The sequence below is a fragment of the Coturnix japonica genome, chromosome 4, assembly GCF_054131305.1.
Source record: "Coturnix japonica strain WE chromosome 4, WE-NBRP24, whole genome shotgun sequence".
Taxonomy (NCBI): domain Eukaryota; kingdom Metazoa; phylum Chordata; class Aves; order Galliformes; family Phasianidae; genus Coturnix; species Coturnix japonica.
In genome coordinates, this window is record NC_140666.1 from 52,328,734 (window position 1) to 52,334,733 (window position 6,000).

The following is a 6,000-nucleotide window of genomic DNA, read 5'->3' on the forward strand; positions in this document are numbered from 1 at the left end:
AAAAGGAACTCTCTTTTTTCAGAACCAGCCCACAAACATTAGTCCTGTCTGCTTCTGTGAATGTGCTGTAGTTGCTTAATGGGTTCTTGTTATATTAATGTAGTTTCTGACAGAGGTTATGCTCAACCTGTGCATACATTCATAAAATTTCCTGGACACGTGCACATATGTGTTGAGGTCGGTGCAGAGTGAGAGGAAGCAGCGCTGCTTAGCATTGTGCTGCCTCTTACCAGATATTTAATGCAAGGGGAAATTCAGCCTGCTTTGCCATAAGAAATCAGTGAACTATGCTGTACGCTATGAATTCTGTGTGAAGCTCTTAGAAATGCTTGGAAAATAAAAATGGTCTGTTAGTATTGGCATATACTCAGCATTGCAGTGTTTTGTAGAAGTACTTACTGCTAATATATAGATTCTAATTGGTAATTCCCACTTTTAATTATCTTACATTTAGTTACAGCAAATGGCCCCCTTGTTCTTTAAATGTAAATAAATTAGCATGAACATGTGTTTAATGGCCTCTTTCATATTTTCCTTTTCACCAGTGTTAGAGTTTATTCTGCTTGAGCTAAGCACCTCCATATTTTGTGGCTGTTTACTTATCTATCCTCCTTCGAAAAGTAACTCAGTCGAGATTAATGGATTGGCACCATTTTCTTACTTGGGTGATTAATGTGAAAGCTCTTTCTAAACCATTAGTTCGTTGTATGTTGCATTTTATCTTAGTTGGGAAAAAAATGCATGATGTGTAGATGCTAACTGTAGATTAAGCAAGCTTGATTTATTTTGAAATGTAAATGTAGTAAGACTGGGCTGCCTGCAAAGGTAATGTCCTCTCTCATAAGTGCTCAGTGAATCAAATGTCTTTATTTTAAACCGTCTTATGCTTAGTAGTTTGTGAGGTATCTCTGCCCAAATAGCAGAGCATTCCATTAACATTTCAGTTTTCCTAGCTGTGGTCTCCTCTGAAAATAGCAACATTCTCAGCTAGTTAGCGAGAAAGAAATCTTGATCCTATGTGTAACAGTCCAGCAGATGCCATGATAAGTAGCTATGCACATCATGCAACTGGGAAAATCTGGAGGAGGAAACGATTCTGCGTGGTACAAACCATAATATAGATGCACAGTCTTTGCCATATACCTTCTGAACGTGCAGAGGAATGAAACTGGATGCTGTGAAATAGCATGAACAGGGAAAGATGGCTAGCAGTGTGATATTAATGAGATTCATGGTATAGATTTCATTTTGCGGCTACAGTGCTGCTGATAGATAAGTACCAACGGTGATGTCTTTAATGAAAGGTTAAATCTTTTAAACCTTGTTTTTGTACTCCAAATCTGGGCTTGAAAGCTACAGAGTCTGCCAACAACTCAAAGAGATGGAGATAACTCCAGTACTTGATTAGACAGGAAATTGAACATGCAAAGTTAGTTGCTATGAGTGATGTTGATAGCAAACCAATGCTGTGATTTGGAATAGCACAACATGTTCTGGCTTCTACTCTCAAATATTACTTTTTCCTTTCCATTCTGTGCCTAGAAAGTATTTCAAGGCTTCACTCTTTGGGGTTTGAAAAAGTAGTGTGATTTTTCAGAAGTGTTTACCTGCTGGCAGCACCCAGGGAGATGGGTGAAGCGTGCCACGTAAGTAAATACAGATCACAGGCAATGCCAATCACAGTTCCCTAGGGACAAGCCTCCTTTAAAAGCCTGGCTTTCCAGGAAACCTGATGGAGGTCAACCTGTGTGTCCCGTTATCTCTGCAAATGGGGCTTTGTGTTGTCAGTGAGATTTCCCAATGCAAATCTGAAATGCTCACAGTCCTATATATTAAGTATCTGCTGTTTACACTTACCAGTCTCCTGTGGGTTTTGACCATTCAAAAAATATGTTGACCTCAGAAATATTTTACTGTGTTTGTCATGTGGCATCTCAAGTCTTAGTTAACCAGAAAGGTAACTCTTCAACTGAGTAGAAAGTAATTTTGCAAAATGAGAGCTAGTGAGAAAGAAGAGAGCTTAATAGCAGAAGAAGACAGAAAACTCCATGATTGAATTAATGGATTCATCTATTCATCAATTACTCTTCAAAGTGTACGTCAAGTTTTTCTTTTTTGATTTGTACCCGGTAGATCAGAATTACTCACAGAAATGAAGTCATTGTCTTTTCGTTCTTTTTCTTGCCTTCCTTTCCTGCCCAGGACACAGAATCAATATCAATAAATTTCTTAGTTTTTATTGTTCCAGTGTAAAATCTATTTTGAAACTACAGTTAGTTAAGACTTAAAAACTTCTTCCCTGTACCCACAAATGACTATCAAAGGCACATTGCTTATCGTTCTTGCTCTGCACTTACAGTTGAAACTTGATCTGATAAGAAAGGGAGTCAATGAGTATGGAATACCTTCCTCTTAGACCTTTGTCCAGGGGGCTCTGGATTAGTGAGTAGGAATCGTTGCAGGTATGTTAGCCATGCACATTTGGTGTTTTGAAAATGTCACGGTAGTTCAGATTTTGACAGACTCAGGTGCAAGTACAGGGGAGCCTTCACTTTTCCTTGTACTTTAGTTCTCAGGCTGGGTAGGAATGCCCTCTATTCTTCCAGACTTCAGCTTTGTTTTCATGTCCTTAGCCAGTACTTGGAGATTTGCAAATGATTTCCAGTGAGTGGAGAAACTGATGATGGATTTGACTGTACTGCATTAACTGAAAGTCTGACTCTCATTTAGCTTCTGATCCTTCAAGTGTGCCAGTGAAGGAGTCACAGGGCTAAAGTGTATGAAAGAAATAATGAAGGTTAACAGTGAATGTGGATGATGTGAGCCTTTTATTTATTCTTGTATTAAAGATTTCAAAGCTATACAAGACCATTGTAGTCTGACCCATCGGCGTTACTAATAGATCAGTCTTAGTAAATCCTTCTCTGAGCTTGTAGTTTGCAAAGAGATTCTGTCTTTTAGAATGAGACATAGGATCCTTCCTTAAATGCTTCAAAGAGCAAAAAAAACATCTTATCCCTTAATTAGGATGTGACTGTTAATTTTATTCCCTACTAGATAACAGCACACAGCACTCTCCAATGTGCATTCAGCTCACCTTTCTGCCAAGTAATCCCACTGTGCTGCTATAGACTACATGAAGAAAACCCCAGCAAGCAGCTGTTTCCTCCATGGGCACATAATTAGGGACTGCAGGGTAATTCATTCCAAGGAACATAAATATTTTGTTTTCACTGCCTCATGGTGGTTGCTGTCTATCTCAGCATATCAGTATGCAAGCAGAGGTAAAATGTGCTGTGTAGGTAGACTCCTTAATTTACATCACCTCAAGGCGGGAGTTTAAGTAGCTGTTGGAAGAGGCGAGATTTCTTAGTGCTGTGAAGTGTTGGAGATCATTTGTGGTGTGCAGAAGGAGAAGCACTGAAGTAGTTAGGACCAGTGAGCTGGAGGCTGTTCTTTGGCATCAAACCCTGTAATAAAATAGATTGTAATACTAGAGCAGATTGTATGTCCTAGGAGAACATTTCAAAGAATGGTCATTTAAATAAAAATCTTTCCAATTTGACTTTACTAGAGAAATTTCATATGGATGGGAAGATTTGGAAAGTTGGGTGGTCCAAAAGATTGCTTTTTTCCAGGCATAGAGTGTCATGAATGTTACTGGATTTTACAGGTTCTAGATTAGCCATTCACGTGGAGAATTGTTCTGTGGAAAACTCCAGAAACAAAGGGAGAGGGGGTGGGGGGGCTGGTGGAAAAAGAAGAGTAGGAGGGGCTGCAACAAGGATTGGTGTTTAAGAGGAGTCTTGTCTGAAGGCAGATCTGTGGGTCTGGCTGTCTTTGTTATTGTGAGGTATGTTGTGTGTAAACGGCACAAAGGTTGTTGTATGAAGTTTAGTCAATAACAAAACTGTTTGCATTTGGACTGTTCTTCCTCTGTGTTAAGTAGAAATTGCAGGGGTAATACGCCCAAGCACAGGCTCATGGTCATATTCTAGTACATACTGGTAAGAAAGTAAAGATAGCATCATTTGTTCCGTGCAGTACCATTGTTATTAACAGACCATAGAATCATAGAGTCATTTAAGTTGAAAGGGACCCTTCAAGGTCATCTGGACCAATTCTTCTGCAAGAAAAAGAAACCTACAGCTACTTCAAGTTGCTCAGAGCCCCATCCAGCCTGACCTCAAATGCTTCCAGGGACAGGGCATCCACCACCTCTCTGGGTAACCTGTGCCACTGCCTCACCACCCTGACTGCAAAAAACTTCTTCCTTATATCCATTCTAAATCTCCTTTATTTTAGTTCAAAACCATTTCCCTTTGTCCCATCAAAACAACCCTGCTAAAGAGTCTATCCCCTTCTTTCTTATAGTTCCACTTTAGATACTGAAAGGCCGCTCTCAGATCTCCCTGAAGCCTTCTCTTCTCCATGCTGAACAATCCCAGCTATCTCAGGCTGTCCTTGTAGGGGAGGTATTTCATCCATGACATCATTTCTGTGGCCCTGTTTTGGGCATGCTCCATGTCACTGAATGGACCAGTGTTATTGATCAGAAAAAGGTTTCCTTACTTATTAAGTACTTTCTTTGTTCAACAGATTGGTTAGCGAGGTTCTGTGCAGAAAAAGGGAAACACTGACCGAAGAAGTTGTCTTGTGATGAAATAGCACGATTCAGTGACTGATGATGGCACGGAGAACTAAAATGTAAGTCCATGACTCTATAACTGCAGGTCATCCGCAGTATTTATGGTGTGTCCCATTTAAGCCATACTTGTGCGTAGTCAGATGCCTTCTTACACTTTAACTAGATATGGAAATATTTTTTTGTCACTTATCCTTACAGTGGTTGAGCAGGACAAGAATCATAGTGTCAGGCATGTAGAAGAATGGCTCCAATAACAAAGCCATGTGGGGATGCATGGCAGGAAAAAGCTTGCTGGCTACAAATTTCTGTGTTTTGTGTACAGTGACCCTGAACAGTGTTTCATGTGTTCATTCTACTAACATATTCTTGCAACAGCCCATGATGGCTGAAGCAGGCAGAAATAAGTCTGGTTGCTTTCTCAGTATGCAATTTCAGTGCCTTCAACTGAGTCATATTCTCCATAGTAGCAGAAATTTTACTGTTTTACAGCATAGTTACCCAAATTGCAGATCACGCATCTACTGCAGATCTCTTTTTATGTTGTCTTAAAAAGAAGGTGATTTTTTTTCAACTTGAGAGGATGGCATACTCATTATAGACAAAAGAATATTACAGTAGATCAATTACTCACACAAGCAAATCCATTGACTTCAAGGCTTGAATTCTTCCCACTAGTGATGCTCATTACCTTTTGAATCAGTATAGTTTTAGCATATTTTAAAGGTGTTTAAGAAATTATTTAACTCTGAAAAATCACTTGTGTTTTCACGGATCTGTTTTTCTGTTAAATGTTAGTGTTTTCACTGACAATCAAAATGTAGTTGTCTCCCTGCAGGAAGTCCAGAAAGTCTTAAATCTTCAGTTTTGCATTGCAAACGGAACACATTTAATGATAATCACAACAAAACTGTATTGGTGTTTCTAGTTAAATATCATTTCTCTCAAACCGTTGCTGATGCATTTTAAGCAGCTGCCATTTCCATGAGATGCTGTTGTAAATTTGTTGTCTGGAGCACAGTACCTGAGTAAGTCGCTACTGCGGGAATGTGGTAGGTGAGAGCTGTAGCACAGATGATAGTTTGGTCCAGTGAACAAAACCCGAGTCCTGTACGCTTGCTTTCATTTGTTTGACCAGTTCATTCTCTCCTGATTTTCCTCTGATTATGACAGCACAAGGGAAGATGCTTGCTCAGTTTTCTCTCCTATTCAATGTTTATCTTTGTCTCAAGAACACAAAATAACCTTACTGCAAACATTTACATGATTAAAGTAGTAAGAAGTAGCAGTATGCTGTGTCCCCTGCAGGTGAACAGTTGGCTAGCAACCCAGCACTTCATAAATGTCCAGTCCAG

General features: G+C 39.5%; 1 long non-coding RNA gene across 3 annotated transcripts in view; it reads left to right on the plus strand.

Annotated features, from left to right (window-relative positions):
- The window catches only part of LOC107313379 (uncharacterized), a 519,257-nt gene extending 514,550 nt beyond the window's left edge, over positions 1–4,707 (plus strand). For all 3 annotated transcript variants that reach the window (XR_004307159.2, XR_004307160.2, XR_004307161.2), the window contains one exon: positions 4,600–4,707. This is a non-coding gene — a long non-coding RNA (uncharacterized LOC107313379). The remainder of the gene's footprint in view (positions 1–4,599) is intronic.
- Positions 4,708–6,000: the final 1,293 nt, after the last annotated feature.